Here is a 21,944-nt window from a genome sequence, read left to right as displayed (position 1 = left end):
AGTCTTCAGTCATAATAATATTATTAATAATAATAATAACAATAATAATAATAATATGCATATTAGATTTATCACTGTCGATGAATGAAATGCTATTGTTGTTGTTGGTGTTTTTGTTGTTGCTATTGTTGATGTTTCTGTAGAAAATTATACAAAGTGCAACATCTGGGTGTCTTTATTGCAGACGTTTGGCCATCCAGTGACTTTATCAGTACAAATTCTAGGACATGGCTGGAAGACAGTAGAACTATATACAAAAGATGAGGTAATCAGTCCCTCAGCCTTGGAGTTGGTGTGGAGAGCACCGTAGTCGTGAAGATTCTGGGGCACAGGCAAAAAAGTTGGCGCTTATATACTGGCATCAGGTGGAAAGGGACGGGTAGCAATCGAGGGCGTAGTCACTGGTAGCCGGGATTTCCCAGTGAAAGTAGGTCACTCTCAAAGCATGCGGCGGCGGCGGCAGCATCAGCATCAGCAGCATCAGCAGCATCAGCAGCATCAACAGCAGTAGCATCAGCAACATCAGCAGCATCAACAGCAGCCATGATGAAGGTTGTGTAGATGTCCTCTGAACCAAGATTCCATGATGTTGCAGTGTCTGATAAGTTATACATGTATGGTATACAATACCGACATGATGAAAATTAGACACATGTGCAACGTCTGGGTATCTTTATAAGTGCCAGCCTTCTTGTCTGTGATCCAGAATCTTCACAATACTACGGTGTTCATCACACCAACTTCATGGCTGAGGGACTGATTAGCTCATCTTTTGTATATAGTTCTTGTGTCTTCCAATCACGTCCTTGTACTGATAAAGCCCCTGGATGGCGAAACGTCTACAATAAAGATACCCAAATGTTGCATATGTGTCTAATTTTCATCTTGTCAGTTTTGTCTACCATTCACGTGCAACGATGTTACTGATATTGATGTTGTCATTGATGCATCGTCTGTAAAGACTATGTTATTCTTGCTTCAGTGTCTGGTAAAGACTGAATAATAAACTTAAGCCCCTCAGTGATTAAAACAAAAAAAAAATGTTGAATGTTTGGCACCAACGAATGTAAGTATAATGGTAAAGTCTTGTGTACACTATACAGATCATAACGTAACCTACATTCATTTTTAGTGACCTACATAATGTCTTCTGTTACCTAAACAACACCATTTGTGACGTATATAATGTCTTTAGTCAATTATATAATGTACTTATTGACCTACATAATGTCTTCAGGAGAAATATAAGACCTGGAACAGATGCAGAGATCGTTTACGACACACTGGTAAGGCGCTAAAGTCTTAAATATGTACTTAATGGGGAGGAAGGCAGATATATATGAACCTGTGATAATATATACATGGAAAGTACACGAGGGCCTTCTTCCACTATGTACACTGCCATAACATACTGCAATGAGAGATATCAGAGAAGCAGTGGGCACAAAACGGGAACATTGTATAAACGCCTGTGGGCCCAGACTATTCAAATTCTTACCATAAGACACCAGAAACACTACTGGGAGAATGGAAAATTCTTCAAGTGTAAAGTGGACAAGTATCTTCAACACATGCCAGACCAACCAGGCTGTGATGAATAGATGAGTCAGAGGGCCACCAGTAACAACAGCCTGGTAGACCAGGCAAGCCGCAGACGAGCCTGGCAGAAGGTCGCGGAACTCATCAAAGGTAGAGGTTACTACGTAATATAATTTTTGACTTATATAACGGTTAAGTGATCTATAGGCTATTTAGTAACCCAGATAATGTTTTTCCTGGCCTACATAACGTCTTAAGTAACCTACATAACGTCTTAAGTAACCTACATAACGTCTTAAGTGACCTACATAACGTCTTAAGTGACCTACATAACGTCTTAAGTGACCTACATAACGTCTTGAGTGACCTACATAATGTTTTAAGTGACCTACATAACGTCTTAACCTACATAACGTCTTAAGTGACCTACATAAGGTCTTAAGTGACCTACATAACGTCTTAAGTAACCTACATAACGTCTTAAGTGACCTTCATAACGTCTTAAGTAACCTACATAACGTCTTAAGTGACCTACATAACGTTTTAAGTGACCTACATAACGTCTTAAATGACCTACATAACGTATTAAGTGACTTACATAATTTATTTCGCAACAAACTTAATATTTTTAAGTCCTTCATAATGTGTCTTGCGATCTACAGTAAAAAACTTGGAGGAATCACTGAATTTATTTTCTGACCTGGACACTGTCTTTTGCATTCTACATAATGGATCCTCACTGGTGGTCAGTCACTCTCTTGCTCTTTTAATGTTTAATAAAGTTTTCTCATTACATCTTAAGGTAACACTGATCAACACTATCTTTCCGAAGGTGAGAGAATCTGTCTAGAAGTGAGAGTATCTGAAAGTGAGAGTATCTGTCTGGAAGTGGGAGTATCTGGAAGTGAGAGTATCTGTCTGGAAGTGGGAGTATCTGGAAGTGAGAGTATCTGTCTGGAAGTGGGAGTATCTGTCTGGAAGTGAGAGTATCTGTCTGGAAGTGAGAGTATCTGTCTGGAAGTGGAAGTATCTGTCTGGAAGTGGGAGTATCTGTCTGGAAGTGAGAGTATCTGTCTGGAAGTGAGAGTATCTGTCTGGAAGTGAGAGTATCTGTCTGGAAGTGAGAGTATCTGTCTGGAAGTGAGAGTATCTGTCTAGAAGTGAGAATGTCTGTCTAGAAGTGAGAATATCTGTCTAGAAGTGAGAATATCTGTCTAGAAGTGAGAATATCTGTCTAGAAGTGAGAGTATCTTCACTGATACAGATATATTTTTAGATGGGGAGAATATCTATCCACAGGTGTGAGTATCCTCTCCAAGGTGATATCACTTCTTTTAAGGAAGTAATATCTGATGGTGTTATTAATGCAGTTAATAATAATTTATTTAACATAGTTACACTGTTTAACAGTGCCTTTCCAACAGACTTCTGTTTATCTCAGTTACTTTAACAGAATTTGAAATGCTCCACTTATCACAAAACATTTGATAAGAGCTGTGACACTTTCTCTGTGGATTATTGCAGTGTTTATTTCACTGTAATTTACACACTAGTATAATAATTTAACCACTTGAGAATTATCGAAATATAATTACCGATGCTTCAGTATTATAATTTATCATATTTTAGCATTTTAACATTGGACTTGTAGCGGGATTTAATATAACAAGTACCGAATTAATATAACATTGAACTTATCATTTCACGTAGATTTTAACATAGCATTTATCGTAGTACTTAACGCAGTATTGAGCGCAGCATTAAACGCAGGATTTAAAGTAGAATTTACTGCAGATATAAACGCTTGTTCTATCTCACTTTATCACTGTGAAAATAACAACAATAATTTTACTGTTGCTGTTGAACTTCCTCTTATATATTCTGCACAATATATCAAGTACATTTTTCTCGTATTAAACTGTTAAATGTTTCTGTGAACAATAACTGTCACCTTAATGAAGCGCCATTACTAACAAGATGAATTAGACACGTGTACAATATCTGGGAATCTTTACCTTGTAGACCTTTCAATGTAACGATAACTTGAAGTTGCACATGTCTAATTCACCAGTTGCACGTGTCTAGGTCACCAGTTGCACGTGTCTAAATCACCAGTTGCACATGTCTAATTCACCAGTTGCACGTGTCTAAGTCACCTGTTCCACGTGTCTAATTCACCAGTTGCACAAGTCTAAGTCACCAGTTGCACATGTCTAATTCACCAGTTGCACATGTCTAATTCACCAGTTGCACATGTCTAATTCACCAGTTGCACATGTCTAAGTCACCAGTTGGAAAATTAAGGCGATATAGCATTGCTGGAATTTTAAAGCTTGCTTGGAATAGTGGGGATGGTTGAGAGTGAGAGAGTTTTACGGTATGGTAAGAAATATTAAGAGTTCAAACGAGGGTTTTTAGGTATGATTGGAATGAGAGTTATGGCTGGAGTGGTAGTTTTAGCAAGAATAGTAGAGAGCTTTATCGGGAGTGGTCAAGAGCGGGAGTGACAGAGTTTTTTGGAAAAAATTAGCAGTGAATCTTGACGAGAGGGATAGAGAGCTTTTGCGACTCTGGCATTAAGTTTTAATAGTAGATGTATAGAGCTTTGGCAAAATTGGTAGTGAGTTTCGATGGAGAGGTAAAGAGTTTTGGCGAAATTATTACGGAGTTTTGAGAGAAGAGATAGAGAACTTTGATGAGAGAAGCTTGAATAGAAGATCTGGAGAGATTTGCGGTGCTTTGGTGAGAAGACGAGTGTGTGTTGGCGGCAGTGTTAGGGATTTTCTCCATGAAAATGAAGAGTTTTAACAGAGGTTTAGTGAGCGTAGGATAGAGCTTTGGAGTGTGTAGGACACAAAATTTTGGTAGGAGTTGAAAAGCTCTGAAGGAGCTGGAGAACGTTTTGCAGTGAGAGAGAGAAAATTAGGGGAAAATGCGAGAGAACTGGCGGGAGTGAGATAGTGAGCTTCTGCGCGCGTATTAGAGCTCTACCCGAAGTGTGTTTCGGCGAGTGGTATATAGTATTGGCGAGTGGTAGATATCTTTGGCGAGTGGCAAATAGCTTAGGCGAGTGACAGACTGTTTTAGTGAGAGGTGCATCGATTTGGCTAGTGGTTGATATTTCTGACGAAGCTTTTGACAGTTTTGGCATGAGTCGTCGATAGTTGAAGTCACATGCTCAGCTGATCAACACTTTAGCATAAGGAGAAATAAATTCTGTACCTGAGAGCCAGGCATCCTGAGCGATGACAACCAGTCTACAAGTTGTGGACATCTTCCACAATATTCATCCTTTGTATAAAACAACAGACGCAAGAAACAGAATTATAACAGTCATGGGCAAGCGCTAAATCAGTGGCAATTGTACAGTACTTGGGGAAAGGTACCTTGCACCGTTGTGTCCGCCTTCTGGAGTCGAGGTATCATACCCTGCCGTTAAGCATGGTACCGCAAGGTCTGTGTACCTTTGTCATGTTGGTACAGCCATTTTTGTATATCGTAGATACGTTGGTACTGCCGGATTTGTGTACCGTTAATATGCTGGTGCTGCCATTATGTACCGTTAACATGTTAGTACCGCAAGTTTGTATAAATATTGGTAGAATTACCAACAATATGCTAGATAAAAAGACAGTGCAACTAATGTGACATTTTATTGAGGCAACGTTTCGCTCTCCAGCAGCTTTGTCAATCGAAACGTTGCCACAATAAAATGTCCCTTTAGTTGCTCTTGCGGCCTTTTACCAAACGAAATTTTTGTGTACCATCGCCGTGGAACCGCAAGAACTGTGTACCGCTGAGATTTTGGCACAGCTATCTTTGCGTACCTCTGTCATGTTGGTGCTACCGAGTTTGAGTATCGTTGACGTGTTGGTACTGCCAGGTTAGTGTACCGGTTACTTGTTGGTACTGCCAGGTTAGTGTGCCGGTAACTTGTTGGTACTGCCAGGTTAGTGTACCGGTAACTTGTTGGTACTGCCAGGTTAGAGTACCGTTGATATTTACGTACTTACATACTGCCGTTAACATGTTGGTACCGCCATTATTGTGTACCGCTGGCATATTGGTCCTGCCAGATATGTAAATCGTTGACATGTTAGTACTGCCGGGTTAGTGTACCCTTGACACATATGTTGATATTGCCACGTTTGTGTACCGTTGACATGTTACTGCCATTATTGTATACCGTTGACATGGTACCATCAAGTTTGTACCGCTGACATGGTCCCATCAAGTTTGTACCGCTGACATGGCACCATCAAGTTTGTATACCGCTGACGTGTTGTTACTGCCATTATTGTATACCTTTGACATGGTACCATGAAGTTTGTGTACCGCTGACATGTTGTTACTGCCATTATTGTATACCGTTGACATGGTACCATCAAGTTTGTGTACAGTTTATATATTGGTACTGCAATTGTATACCGTTGAAATGGTATCATCAAGTTTCTGTACCGTTGACATGTTGCCCCCAGTAGATTTAAGTACCCTTGACATGCTGTACCGTCAGGTTTGTGAACGGTTGACATGTTGTACCGTGAGGCTTATGTACCGTTATGTACCGTCATCTACAGTCAGTTTTAAGTACCGTTGACATTTTGCACCACCAAATTTTATGTACCGTTTCCATGATTACGGTATAATTTAGGTACTGTTGGCATATTGTCCCATGAGAGGTATGTACCACTGTACCTGCTCTGTCGTTCGGTGGACTGTTAAGCTTGTGCACAATCAAATTAGCACTGTAAAGCGCTATTTTTTTTTATGTCATTGTACCGTAGTGATGGTACACCCCCGGGGATTCAGTACTGGTCACCGTACCAGCATGTCTCATTATGTACTAACATGCCGTGTTCAGGTCTTCAGCGTACCGTCGTGTTCATGTGCTTCGCGTCGCGTACAGAGGTACTCGTGTATTCAGCGTACAGTAGTGCTAATGTTCTCAGCGTACCTTGGTCATCCTCACACACGCTCACACACACGCACACGCACATATATATATATATATATATATATATATATATATATATATATATATATATATATATATATATATATATATATATATTATATATATATATTTATATTTATATATAGATAGATAGATGCAGTAAGATGACAGTAAACAGGTGACATCACAATATGCAAAACAACCACTGTGAAAGAAATTCCAAGCGCTTTCGTGACTTCTCACATTATCAAGGAACTATATACAGTTCATTGATAATGTGAGAAGTCACGAAAGCGCTTGGAATTTCTTTCACAGTGGTTGTTTTGCATACTGTGACATCACCTGTTTACTGTGAAGTGTTTAATGATAGTCATTTAACAAATGGCCTCACATAAAGTGCTATAAGTGCTGTCAAGGATCTCTTGTTGCATTAAATCAAGACATGGGAAGAAAGTTGACTGATAGAGAGTTGTGTTAAAGCCACGAGAGTCAGGGAAAGTTAAGCAGGTTAGAGTTATCAGTGAGTGTAAGGATGATATACATACCCGTGTGCACATCATTCTGGCTCCTGGCTGATAATATCCTGCATAAAACTGACATTTTTAACTTAGAATTTTAACCTTGTTAAGAGATGTAATGTATTATCTCTAATAGAGCATGTTTGGTTGTATAATACAGTTTTATATGTACGATCACAGAGGTTAGTGCAGTCAGTGGGAACGGAGGAGAGAACGCACGCACGAATACACAGCATCCACCCGACTCGGGTGGCAGGAGAATACTGAGGCTCCACCCGTGGGTGCCGCCCACAACACTCCTCTTGTGCCACTCACCTGCTGCTCCGCCCACCCACGCATGCCCACCACTTCCACAACCACGTGCTCGCCCACTCTCGCCGCCATCTTCAACCCACTCCACTCGCCCAAATTATTGCCTCTGGAGAGTTTTCCAAACCCACTCAGCCGTTAATCCGAATTGTTTCCCAGGCAATATTACACTGAGCTGCATGTTGTGGTAGTGAGGAGAAATGTGATCAGGGCCAACACCTGGGAGGACACGTGCCCAAATCACGGAACGGGTGGGGTTTGAACCCATGGCAAGTGAGTCCTAAAACTGATGGGCCAGTGCGTTAACCACAAGACCAGCTGGCTATAATAAGATTCATTTTATTGAATATATTTCTATTCACAATAGGTAGGTTAGCATGGGCCACCACTGTGACCACAAATTCAGATTTTTACAGCTGAATCTCACACTAGCGAGGCTGTGCCGAACTCTAGCTCAAGTCCCCTCAAACCCGCCATCATGACTAACGTACCCAAAGTATTCTCCCGTTACAGTATCGAAACCAGGTCACTGAAATACCTTCTGAAGGCAGGAAACTTCAGATTGTATTGTGTCCACTTGTGATTTATAACCCACACTAATTATTTATAATTCTTGCTGGGTAAGTTTGTTTTGTGAATATAATATTTATAATAATAAATAATAATAATAATAATAATAACAATAATAATTATAATAGGAACAAGAAGAAGAAAGAGAAGGAAAAGAAGCAAATTAAAGACTGTTCTTCTAATTCACCATCATCATGTTCTGTTATTATCAACTTAAATTATTATTTACATCATAATCCTTATCATCATTATCTCCCTCCTCGAATTCTTCTCTTTCTACCTTCATACTTCTTCTATTTCTTCCTATTATTATTATTGTCATTATTATCATCATTCTCATCAAAGAATAGATTCACACATTGTAGCAGCTGAATCATCCTCAGCAGAGAAGTGTGGCTTGAGTAGTGAAATAATGATGATCATTATGTAACTAGTTACATAATCATTATATAGCTGGTAACATAATCATTATATAATCACTTATTAACCTACGGGACACCACATCTTGAACATCAACTTGCCAGGACGTCCTCCCTTCCATACAAGACTTCTGGTGCACCTCGTAGCTAGTGATCATTGTTGGTGTGCACCTCGTAGCTAGTGATGATCATTGTTGGTATGCACCTCGTAGCTAGTGATGATCATTGTTGGTGTGCACCTCGTAGCTAGTGATGATCATTGTTGGTGTGCACCTCGTAGCTAGTGATGATCGTTGTTGGTGTGCACCTCGTAGCTAGTGATGATCATTGTTAGTGTGCACCTCGTAGCTAGTGATGATCATTGTTGGTGTGCACCTCGTAGCTAGTGATGATCATTGTTGGTGTGCACCTCGTAGCTAGTGATGATCATTGTTGGTGTGCACCTCGTAGCTAGTGATGATCATTGTTGGTGTGCACCTCGTAGCTTGTGATAATCATTGTTGGAGTGCACCTCGTAGCTTGTGATGATCGTTGTTGGTGTGCACCTCGTAGCTAGTGATGATCATTGTTGGTGTGCACCTCGTAGCTAGTGATGATCATTGTTGGTGTGCACCTCGTAGCTAGTGATGATCATTGCAGGTGTGCACCTCGTAGCTAGTGATGATCATTGTTGGTGTGCACCTTGTAGCTAGTGATGATCGTTGTTGGTGTGCACCTCGTAGCTATTGATGATCATTGTTGGTGTGCACCTCGTAGCTAGTGATGATCATTGTTGGTGTGCACCTCGTAGCTAGTGATGATCATTGTTGGTGTGCACCTCGTAGCTAGTGGTGATCATTGTTGGTGTGCACCTCGTAGCTAGTGATGATCATTGTTGGTGTGCACCTCGTAGCTAGTGATGATCATGGTTTGTGTGCACCTCGTAGTCTCAGTAGTAGTAGCAGCTCCTAGTAACCAGTTACCAGTAACCAGTGTACCAGTAGAGTAGTACCAGTTCCTAGTAACCAGTTACCAGTAACCAGTGTACCAGTAGATGACACACTACCAACCGTCTCTGCGTGAATCACTGTCTGTATTCATATTGTTGCTGACCACAGCAGTATTCAAACACCCCCCTCACATATGGGTACTGGGGTTAGTTAGCCTTACGAGTGAGAGCAAGGAGGCAGGTTCGGCTGTGGCGCCTTCCACATACTTTCAGTTACAATATACGTACTACCAGCCTACGTGAGTATTTTTACCCTATCCACGTGTTCGAACCTCACATGATAGTAGCTAGTGATGATCATTGTTGGTGTGCACCTCGTAGCTAGTGATGATCATTGTTGGTGGGCACCTCGTAGCTAGTGATGATCGTTGATGGTGTGCACCTCGTAGCTAGTGATGATCATTGTTGATGTGCACCTCGTAGCTAGTGATGATCATTGTTGGTGTGCACCTCGTAGCTAGTGATGATCATTGTTGGTGTGCACCTCGTAGCTAGTGATGATCATGGTTGGTGTGCACCTCGTAGCTAGCGATGATCGTTGTTCGTGTGCACCTCGTAGCTAGTGATGATCATTGTTGGTGTGCACCTCGTAGCTAGTGATGATCCTTGTTGGTGTGCACCTCGTAGCTAGTGATGATCATTGTTGGTGTGCACCTCGTAGCTAGTGATGATCATTGTTGGTGTGCACCTCGTAGCTAGTGATGATCATTGCTGGTGTGCACCTCGTAGCTAGTGATGATCATTGTTGGTGTGCACCTCGTAGCTAGTGATGATCCTTGTTGGTGTGCACCTCGTAGCTAGTGATGATCATTGTTGGTGTGCACCTCGTAGCTAGTGATCATCATTGTTGGTGTGCACCTCGTAGCTAGTGATGATCATTGCTGGTGTGCACCTCGTAGCTAGTGATGATCATGGTTGGTGTGCACCTCGTAGGTAGTGATGATTATTGTTGGTGTGCACCTCGTAGCTAGTGATGATCATTGTTGGTGGGCACCTCGTAGCTAGTGATGATCGTTGATGGTGTGCACCTCGTAGCTAGTGATGATCATTGTTGGTGGCACCTCGTAGCTAGTGATGATCATTGTTGGTGTGCACCTCGTAGCTAGTGATGATCGTTGTTGGTGTGCACCTCGTAGCTAGTGATGATCATGGTTGGTGTGCACCTCGTAGCTAGTGATGATCATTGTTGGTGTGCACCTCGTAGCTAGTGATGATCATTGTTGGTGTGCACCTCGTAGCTAGTGATCATTGTTGGTGTGCACCTCGTAGCTAGTGATCATTGTTGGTGTGCACCTCGTAGCTAGTGATGATCATTGTTGGTGTGCACCTCGTAGCTTGTGATGATCATTGTTGGTGTGCACCTCGTAGCTAGTCATGATCATTGTTGGTGTGCACCTCGTGGCTAGTGATGATCCTTGTTGGTGTGCACCTCGTGGCTAGTTGGTGTGCACCTCGTAGCTAGTGATCATTGTTGGTGTGCACCTCGTAGCTAGTGATGATCATTGTTGGTGTGCACCTCGTACCTAGTGATGATCATTGTTGGTGTGCACCTTGTAGCTAGTGATGATCATTTTTGGTGTGCACCTCGTAGCTAGTGATGATCATTGTTGGTATGCACCTCGTAGCTAGTGATGATCGTTGGTGGTGTGCACCTCGTAGCTAGTGATGATCCTTGTTGGTGTGCACCTCGTAGCTAGTGATCATTGTTGGTGTGCACCTCGTAGCTAGTGATCATTGTTGGTGTGCACCTCGTAGCTAGTGATGATCATTGTTGGTGTGCACCTCGTAGCTAGTGATGATCATTGTTGGTGTGCACCTCGTAGCTAGTGATGATCATTGTTGGTGTGCACCTCGTAGCTAGTGATGATCATTGTTGGTGTGCACCTCGTAGCTAGTGATGATCATTGTTGGTGTGCACCTCGTAGCTAGTGATGATCCTTGTTGGTGTGCACCTCGTAGCTAGTGATGATCCTTGTTGGTGTGCACCTCGTAGCTAGTGATGATCAGTGTTGGTGTGCAACTCGAAGCATAACTAATTAGTGGTGATCAGTGTTGGTGTGCACCTCAATAACTAATTAGTGATGATCAGTGTTGGTGTGCACCTCAAAGTATAACTAATTAGTGATGATCAGTGTTGGTGTGCACCTCGATGGATAACTAATTAGTGATGATCAGTGTTGGTGTGCACCTCGATGGATAACTAATTAGTGATGATCAGTGTTGGGGTGCACCTCGTAGCATAACTAACAAGTGATGATCAGTGTTGGTGTGCACCTCGTAGCATAACTAACAAGCGATGATCAGTGTTGGTGTGCACCTCGTAGCATAACTAACAAGTGATGATCAGTGTTGGTGTGCACCTCGTAGCATAACTAACAAGTGATGATCAGTGTTGGTGAGTACCTCGTAGCATAACTAACAAGCGATGGTCAGTGTTGGTGTGCACCTCGTAGCATAACTAACAAGCGATGATCAGTGTTGGTGTGCACCTCGTAGCATAACTAACAAGTGATGATCAGTGTTGGTGTGCACCTCGTAGCATAACTAACAAGTGATGATCAGTATTGGTGAGTACCTCGTAGCATAACTAACAAGTGATGATCAGTGTTGGTGTGCACCTCGTAGCATAACTAACAAGTGATGATCAGTGTTGGTGTGCACCTCGTAGCATAACTAACAAGTGATGATCAGTGTTGGTGTGCACCTCGTAGCATAACTAACAAGTGATGATCAGTGTTGGTGTGCACCTCGTAGCATAACTAACAAGTGATGATCAGTATTGGTGAGTACCTCGTAGCATAACTAACAAGTGATGATCAGTGTTGGTGTGCACCTCGTAGCATAACTAACAAGTGATGATCAGTGTTGGTGTGCACCTCGTAGCATAACTAACAAGTGATGATCAGTGTTGGTGTGCACCTCGTAGCATAACTAACAAGCGATGATCAGTGTTGGTGTGCACCTCGTAGCATAACTAACAAGTGATGATCAGTGTTGGTGTGCACCTCGTAGCATAACTAACAAGTGATGATCAGTGTTGGTGTGCACCTCGTAGCATAACTAACAAGTGATGATCAGTGTTGGTGTGCACCTCGTAGCATAACTAACAAGTGATGATCAGTGTTGGTGTGCACCTCGTAGCATAACTAACAAGTGATGATCAGTGTTGGTGTGCACCTCGTAGCATAACTAACAAGTGATGATCAGTGTTGGTGTGCACCTCGTAGCATAACTAACAAGTGATGATCAGTGTTGGTGTGCACCTCGTAGCATAACTAACAAGTGATGATCAGTGTTGGTGTGCACCTCGTAGCATAACTAACAAGTGATGATCAGTGTTGGTGTGCACCTCGTAGCATAACTAACAAGTGATGATCAGTGTTGGTGTGCACCTCGTAGCATAACTAACAAGTGATGATCAGTGTTGGTGTGCACCTCGTAGCATAACTAACAAGTGATGATCAGTGTTGGTGTGCACCTCGTAGCATAACTAACAAGTGATGATCAGTGTTGGTGTGCACCTCGTAGCATAACTAACAAGTGATGATCAGTGTTGCTGTGCACCTCGTAGCATAACTAACAAGTGATGATCAGTGTTGGTGTGCACCTCGTAGCATAACTAACAAGTGATGATCAGTGTTGGTGTGCACCTCGTAGCATAAATAACAAGCGATGATCAGTGTTGGTGTGCACCTCGTAGCATAACTAACAAGTGATGATCAGTGTTGGTGTGCACCTCGTAGCATAACTAACAAGTGATGATCAGTGTTGGTGTGCACCTCGTAGCATAACTAACAAGTGATGATCAGTGTTGGTGTGCACCTCGTAGCATAACTAACAAGTGATGATCAGTGTTGGTGTGCACCTCGTAGCATAACTAACAAGTGATAATCAGTGTTGGTGTGCACCTCGTAGCATAACTAACAAGTGATGATCAGTGTTGGTGTGCACCTCGTAGCATAACTAACAAGTGATGATCAGTGTTGGTGTGCACCTCGTAGCATAACTAACAAGTGATGATCAGTGTTGGTGTGCACCTCGTAGCATAACTAACAAGTGATGATCAGTGTTGGTGTGCACCTCGTAGCATAACTAACAAGTGATAATCAGTGTTGGTGTGCACCTCGTAGCATAACTAACAAGTGATGATCAGTGTTGGTGTGCACCTCGTAGCATAACTAACAAGTGATGATCAGTGTTGGTGTGCACCTCGTAGCATAACTAACAAGTGATGATCAGTGTTGGTGTGCACCTCGTAGCATAACTAACAAGTGATGATCAGTGTTGGTGTGCACCTCGTAGCATAACTAACAAGTGATGATCAGTGTTGGTGTGCACCTCGTAGCATAACTAACAAGTGATGGTGTGCACCTCGTAGCATAACTAACAAGTGATGATCAGTGTTGGTGTGCACCTCGTAGCATAACTAACAAGTGATGATCAGTGTTGCTGTGCACCTCGTAGCATAACTAACAAGTGATGATCAGTGTTGGTGTGCACCTCGTAGCATAACTAACAAGTGATGATCAGTGTTGGTGTGCACCTCGTAGCATAACTAACAAGCGATGATCAGTGTTAGTGTGCACCTCGTAGCATAACTAACAAGTGATGATCAGTGTTGGTGTGCACCTCGTAGCATAACTAACAAGTGATTATCAGTGTTGCTGTGCACCTCGTAGCATAACTAACAAGTGATGATCAGTGTTGCTGTGCACCTCGTAGCATAACTAACAAGTGATGATCAGTGTTGGTGTGCACCTCGTAGCATAACTAACAAGTGATGATCAGTGTTGGTGTGCACCTCGAAGAATAAATAACAATCACATGTGAGAGCGACGCCAAATATATATAATAATTTCAATAATAATAATAATAATAATAATTATTATTACTACTATTATTATAATTAAATATTTATTTCTGCAAGTACAAGGTATATACATGACATCAATGACATACTAATATAGTGAAAGCCCATAATTATGCCAAACATTTATGGCAAATGAGGCCAATTTTGATCCAGGATGCGACCCACACCAGTCTACTAACACCCAGGTTCCCATTTTACTGATGGGCGAACTTGAACAACAGGTGTAAGGAAACACCTCCAATGTTTTCACCCTTGCCGGATATCGAACCACGGACCCTCATCGTGTGAAGCGAGAGCATTGCCTACCGGAGTACGGGCCACCGTGAAAGATTAATTCATGGGCACTCACGTGCACTCTTATGTACACACACACACACACGCACACACACACACACACACACACACACACACACACGTGCGCGCGCACGGACACACGCACGCACACACACTTTCTAACAAATACCCACATACACTCATACACAAACACACACACACGCACACACACACACACACACACACACACACACACACACACACACACACACACACACACACACACACACACACACACACACGGGCCAGGAGCTTGGACTCGGGGCCAGGAGCTTGGACTAGACCCCTGCAACCTCAACTAGGTGAGTACACACACGCACAGGAGGACATGATGGAGCTGACAATTTTTCAGATATTAGGCAGATACTCGAGGGGAAAAATCAGCCATTCACATTGATTTTCAAGACAGAAACGGTGCGTAAGAATATCTTGCAGCAGTAACCACGGCTAATGGAAACAATAAAATAAAAGCTTGTGTGCCTGGACCGCTAACACAAACCCCACGTACACAGGAGTCTCTCTCATAGTACCCTGCCAGGTCTTTCACTTTCCCAGCCTTCACAAGCCCCACAGCAAATTATTTTGGAAAAGAAACTGAAGGTGTGATACACAAACGCTGATGAAATAACAGGTATGTGTGAGGAGTGGCACGAACGAATCAGAGAGGCATCCCCAGACATCATAGCACTCACGGAAACCAAGCTCACAGGAATACTAACGAACAAGATCCTTCTATCTTGTTATCACATCCTGAGGAAAGAAGGAAAGATAAAGGGAATAGAGGGGAAGAATGAATTGCACTGCTCATCAAAAAACAGTGGAGTTTTGAGGAGTTGGAAGGAGGGGACAGAAGGGACGCAAGGGACTACATAATAGGAACACTTCAGACAGGGGGTCCCAAGGTGGCCATTGCAGTGATGCACAACCTGCCATTGAATAGCAGGAGGTCAAAACATGAGTACGATGAGAGCAATGGTGGACACACTAGCTGAGATGGCCATTAAAGCCCACATGGGCAGGGCAAAATTACTAATTGTGGGTGATTTCAATCACAAAGATTGACTGGGAAAACGTGGAGCCACATGGGGAGGCAGTACTGGAAAACCTTACACGTCAACATGTTAGGGAGAATACCAGAGAGTGAGGAGAGGAAGAAGACGATGCAAGGCTGGACCTCATATTCACCTCGAGTAGTTCAGACATTGTGGACATCAAAGGCCCCTCAGAGCTAGTGATCATGTGGTACTGAGCTTCCAATACACCGGAGAGTGAAAGGTGGAAAAGGAAGCAGCACACGTAGGATGGAAAAAACCAAACTACGAAATGGGGGACTGCACATCCAAGAGGAAATTCCTCCATGAGGTTCAGTGGGAAAGAAAACTGGTGGGAAAAACAGTAAATTGAGTGATGAAATACGTGGCCACATAATGCAAGGAGGAAGAGGAGAGGTTCGTACTCAAGAGCAAAAGAAACAATGAGAAAACCAGAATGAGCCCTTGCTTCACACACACACACACATATATATATATATATATATATATATATATATATATATATATATATATATATATATATATATATATATATATATATATATGTATATATATATATATATATATATATATGGAGGAATTCGGCCAATTGCAGTAGGCAACACGTTACGCCGCCTCGTATCCAAAGCTGCTGTCCGAAGTATTCGTGCACAGGCAGCCATGATGCTTCAACCAAACCAGCTTGGCTTTGGGGTCTCTCAAGGAAGTGAAGCAGCGGTTCATGCAACAAGGGCGTATATCAACAACCTGCCTGAGGACAATGCAGTGGTAAAATTAGATTTCAAGAATGCGTTCAATCTCCTGAAAAGAGACGTGGTATTAGCAGCAGTACAAGAACATTTCCCTGGTCTCTTCCCTTTTGTTTCAGCCGGGTATAGCAAGGAATCAATGCTTCTCTTTGGAGAGCATGAAATTACATCATCGGAGGGTGTCCAACAAGGAGATCCTCTTGCACCATTTCTCTTCTGTATAGCAGTTAGGGAAATCACAGTCAGACTGACCAGCGAGCTAAACATCTGGTTCCTAGATGATGGCACACTAGCAGGTACAAAAGAGTCCCTCCTACATGACCTTACACAGGTAGTGACACGGGGACAGGAAATGGGTCTCATCCTGAATCCATCCAAATGTGAAATCATCTCAGTCAGTCAACAAGTGATAAATACAGTGAGATCAAAACTACCAGGAGCAGCAGTCATTGCCCCCACAAATAGTGTCTTGCTAGGAGCACCTCTGGGAAGCAATGCCATTGACACAATTCTCAGGAAGAAATTGGAAGAGTTAAGGAGAATGGAACAACGAATAGGCAATCTGGACACCCACGATGCCTTGTACCTTCTCACAAAGTGCTTGAGTCTGCCCAGGTTGACATATTTCCTAAGATGTGCACCTTCATATGATAACCCTATACTAAAACGAATATGACAGTATTCTGAGGCAGATTTTTACGAAAGTACTTAACCTTACTCTAGAAGACGGGCAGTGGAACCAAGCTACACTTCCAGTCAGACTAGGAGGCATTGGTGTCCGCAAGTCATCACAGATTGCGTTACCTGCTTTTCTGTCCTCGTGTATTGCATCCAGAGAGCTTGTAGCAGCGATTCTCCCTGAACATCTTAGGGACAAGATAGGAGTCCAGGACCAAAAATTCATTGACGGAGCAATGATCTGGGATAATCTAACGGGCTCTGGAGCCAGACCTGTTCCCCCCAACAACTACAAACAATCGCACTGGGATGGTCCAATAGTGGAAAATTTTGCCTCAACAATGCTTCAGAGTGTGTCAGGGAAGGATAGAGCCCGCCTCCTGGCAGTGAGAGCCCCTCATGCTGGGGACTTTCTGTTGGCTGTTCCCAACTCCAGCCTTGGCACACGTCTCGACCCACAGACCATCCGCATCGGTGTTGCCCTTCGACTTGCCGCCCCTATTCTCGCCGAACACAGGTGTATTTGTGGCAGTAAAGCAGACCGATTCGGGTACCATGGTCTTGTGTGCCGTAAATCCGAGGGAAAGATTGCAAGACATGAGGAGGTTAATAACATTATCAAGAGGAGCCTCACAACAGCTGGATGCCCAGCAGTAAGGGAGCCACCGCAACTATGCAGATCTGATGGCAGCCAGAAGCGTCCAGATGGTATCACCCTTCAAGCCTGGACAGATGGGAAGCAGGTGGTGTGGGACTATACATGTGCATCTACCTTGGCTGATACCTATCTCCAATACACCAGGGAGGAAGGAGGGGCAGCTGCCAGCTTCAGGGAGTCCCAAAAGTCTAGAAAATATGGAGAACTTGCCCATCATTATATGTTTGTTCCCATAGGCTCAGAGACCCTTGGCTCATGGGGAAAGAGTGCATCTAAATTCCTTAAGGAGCTGGGAAAAAGACTCATCAGGGTAACTAGGGATCCCAGGGCAGCTAGTTTTCTGTTCCAGCGGCTCAGTGCGGCTGTTCAAAGGGGTAATGCCTGCTGTATTTTGGGCACACGCCCCAGCTCTGAGGAGCAGGATGAGATTTTCACCTTATAATCGGTGATACACACGTAACAACATGTACCGTATATGCCACCTTTATATCAATAATGTATCTCTTAAATCTTCTGTACCATATTATGTAATAAAATATTCCTATTAGTGAAAAAAAAATAAATATGAAAAGATGGGGTGGTAGGGGAAGTGGAATATTCAAACGGCTTCAGGAAGAAATCCAAATATTTTTCCTTGAAGCCTTTTTATCCACTTCTCCTAGGCTATGGGTCCCACAATTTACACCAGAGGTGGACCCCATCATGTATATGTGTATATATATATATATATATGTATATATATATATGTATATGTATATATATGTATATATAAGTATATGTATATATATGTATATATATGTATATATATGTATATATAAGTATATATATGTATATATAAGTATATGTATATATATGTATATATATATATATATATATATATATATTTATTTATTTATTTATTTACTTATCACACTGGCCGATTCCCACCAAGGCAGGGTGGCCCGAAAAAGAAAAACTTTCACCATCATTCACTCCATCACTGTCTTGCCAGAAGGGTGCTTTACACTACAGTTTTTAAACTGCAACATTAACACCCCTCCTTCAGAGTGCAGGCACTGTACTTCCCATCTCCAGGACTCAAGTCCGGCCTGCCGGTTTCCCTGAATCCCTTCATAAATGTTACTTTGCTCACACTCCAACAGCACGTCAAGTATTAAAAACCATTTGTCTCCATTCACTCCTATCAAACACGCTCACGCATGCCTGCTGGAAGTCCAAGCCCCTCGCACACAAAACCTCCTTTACCCCCTCCCTCCAACCCTTCCTAGGCCGACCCCTACCCCGCCTTCCTTCCACTACAGACTGATACACTCTTGAAGTCATTCTGTTTCGCTCCATTCTCTCTACATGTCCGAACCACCTCAACAACCCTTCCTCAGCCCTCTGGACAACAGTTTTGGTAATCCCGCACCTCCTCCTAACTTCCAAACTACGAATTCTCTGCATTATATTCACACCACACATTGCCCTCAGACATGACATCTCCACTGCCTCCAGCCTTCTCCTCGCTGCAACATTCATCACCCACGCTTCACACCCATATAAGAGCGTTGGTAAAACTATACTCTCATACATTCCCCTCTTTGCCTCCAAGGACAAAGTTCTTTGTCTCCACAGACTCCTAAGTGCACCACTCACTCTTTTTCCCTCATCAATTCTATGATTCACCTCATCTTTCATAGACCCATCCGCTGACACGTCCACTCCCAAATATCTGAATACATTCACCTCCTCCATACTCTCTCCCTCCAATCTGATATCGAATCTTTCATCACCTAATCTTTTTATCCTCATAACCTTACTCTTTCCTGTATTCACTTTCAATTTTCTTCTTTTGCACACCCTACCAAATTCAATCACAAATCTCTGCAACTTCTCTTCAGAATCTCCCAAGAGCACAGTGTCATCAGCAAAGAGCAACTGTGACAACTCCCACTTTATGTGTGATTCTTTATCTTTTAACTCCACGCCTCTTGCCAAGACCCTCTCATTTACTTCTCTTACAACCCCATCTATAAATATATTAAACAACCACGGTGACATCACACATCCTTGTCTAAGGCCTACTTTTACTGGGAAATAATTTCCCTCTTTCCTACATACTCTAACTTGAGCCTCACTATCCTCGTAAAAACTCTTCACTGCTTTCAGTAACCTACCTCCTACACCATACACCTGCAACATCTGCCACATTGCCCCCCTATCCACCCTGTCACACGCCTTTTCCAAATCCATAAATGCCACAAAGACCTCTTTAGCCTTATCTAAATACTGTTCACTTATATGTTTCACTGTAAACACCTGGTCCACACACCCCCAACCTTTCCTAAAGCCTCCTTGTTCATCTGCTATCCTATTCTCCGTCTTACTCTTAATTCTTTCAATAATAACTCTACCATACACTTTGCGAGGTATACTCAACAGACTTACCCCCCTATAATTTTTGCACTCTCTTTTATCCCCTTTGCCTTTATACAAAGGAACTATGCATGCTCTCTGCCAATCCCTAGGTACCTTACCCTCTTCCATACATTTATTAAATAATTGCACCAACCACTCCAAAACTATATCCCCACCTGCTTTTAACATTTCTATCTTTATCCCATCAATCCCGGCTGCCTTACCCCCTTTCATTTTACCTACTGCCTCACGAATTTCCCCCACACTCACAACTGGCTCTTCCTCACTCCTACAAGATGTTGTTCCTCCTTGCCCTATACACGAAATCACAGCTTCCCTATCTTCATCAACATTTAACAATTCCTCAAAATATTCCCTCCATCTTCCCAATACCTCTAACTCTCCATTTAATAACTCTCCTCTCCTATTTTTAACTGACAAATCCATTTGTTCTCTAGGCTTTCTTAACTTGTTAATCTCACTCCAAAACTTTTTCTTATTTTCAACAAAATTTGTTGATAACATCTCATCCACTCTCTCATTTGCTCTCTTTTTACATTGCTTCACCACTCTCTTAACCTCTCTCTTTTTCTCCATATACTCTTCCCTCCTTGCATCACTTCTACTTTGTAAAAACTTCACATATGCTAACTTTTTCTCCCTTACTACTCTCTTCACATCATCATTCCACCAATCGCTCCTCTTCCCTCCCGCACCCACTTTCCTGTAACCACAAACTTCTGCTGAACACTCTAACACTACATTTTTAAACCTACCCCATACCTCTTCGACCCCATTGCCTATGCTCTCATTAGCCCATCTATCCTCCAATAGCTGTTTATATCTTACCCTAACTGCCTCCTCTTTTAGTTTATAAATCTTCACCTCTCTCTTCCCTGATGCTTCTATTCTCCTTGTATCCCATCTACCTTTTACTCTCAGTGTAGCTACAACTAGAAAGTGATCTGATATATCTGTGGCCCCTCTATAAACATGTACATCCTGAAGTCTACTCAACAGTCTTTTATCTACCAATACATAATCCAACAAACTACTGTCATTTCGCCCTACATCATATCTTGTATACTTATTTATCCTCTTTTTCTTAAAATATGTATTACCTATAACTAAACCCCTTTCTATACAAAGTTCAATCAAAGGGCTCCCATTATCATTTACACCTGGCACCCCAAACTTACCTACCACACCCTCTCTAAAAGTTTCTCCTACTTTAGCATTCAGGTCCCCTACCACAATTACTCTCTCACTTGGTTCAAAGGCTCCTATACACTCACTTAACATCTCCCAAAATCTCTCTCTCTCCTCTGCATTCCTCTCTTCTCCAAGTGCATACACGCTTATTATGACCCACTTCTCGCATCCAACCTTTACTTTAATCCACATAATTCTTGAATTTACACATTCATATTCTCTTTTCTCCTTCCATAACTGATCATTCAACATTACTGCTACCCCTTCCTTTGCTCTAACTCTCTCAGATACTCCAGATTTAATTCCATATATTTCCCCCACCGAAACTCCCCTACCCCCTTCAGCTTTGTTTCGCTTAGGGCTAGGACATCCAACTTCTTTTCATTCATAACATCAGCAATCATCTGTTTCTTGTCATCCGCACTACATCCATGCACATTTAAGCATCCCAGTTTTATAAAGTTTTTCTTCTTCTCTTTTTTAGTAAATGTCTACAGGAGAAGGGGTTACTAGCCCATTGCTCCCGGCATTTTAGTCGCCTCATACGACACGCATGGCTTACGGAGGAAAGATTCTTTTCCACTTCCCCATGGACAATAGAAGAAATAAAGAGGAACAAGGGCTATTTAGAAAAAGGAGAAAAACCTAGATGTATGTATATATATATATGCATGTGCGTGTCTGTGAAGTGTGAC

General features: G+C 42.4%; 1 protein-coding gene across 1 annotated transcript in view; it reads right to left on the bottom strand.

The window, feature by feature from the left end:
- LOC128704253 (uncharacterized) overlaps positions 1-7,255 on the bottom strand; it is a 475,059-nt gene extending 467,804 nt beyond the window's left edge. Inside the window, exon 1 of the mRNA XM_070091732.1 lies at positions 7,039-7,255. The gene's annotated coding sequence lies outside the window, so the exon portion shown is untranslated. The remainder of the gene's footprint in view (positions 1-7,038) is intronic.
- Positions 7,256-21,944: the final 14,689 nt, after the last annotated feature.

This window comes from Cherax quadricarinatus, chromosome 37, assembly GCF_038502225.1.
Source record: "Cherax quadricarinatus isolate ZL_2023a chromosome 37, ASM3850222v1, whole genome shotgun sequence".
NCBI classification, from domain to species: Eukaryota; Metazoa; Arthropoda; class Malacostraca; order Decapoda; family Parastacidae; genus Cherax; species Cherax quadricarinatus.
Note: the sequence above shows the minus strand (reverse complement) of the source record. Positions and strands in the feature narration are given on the sequence as shown.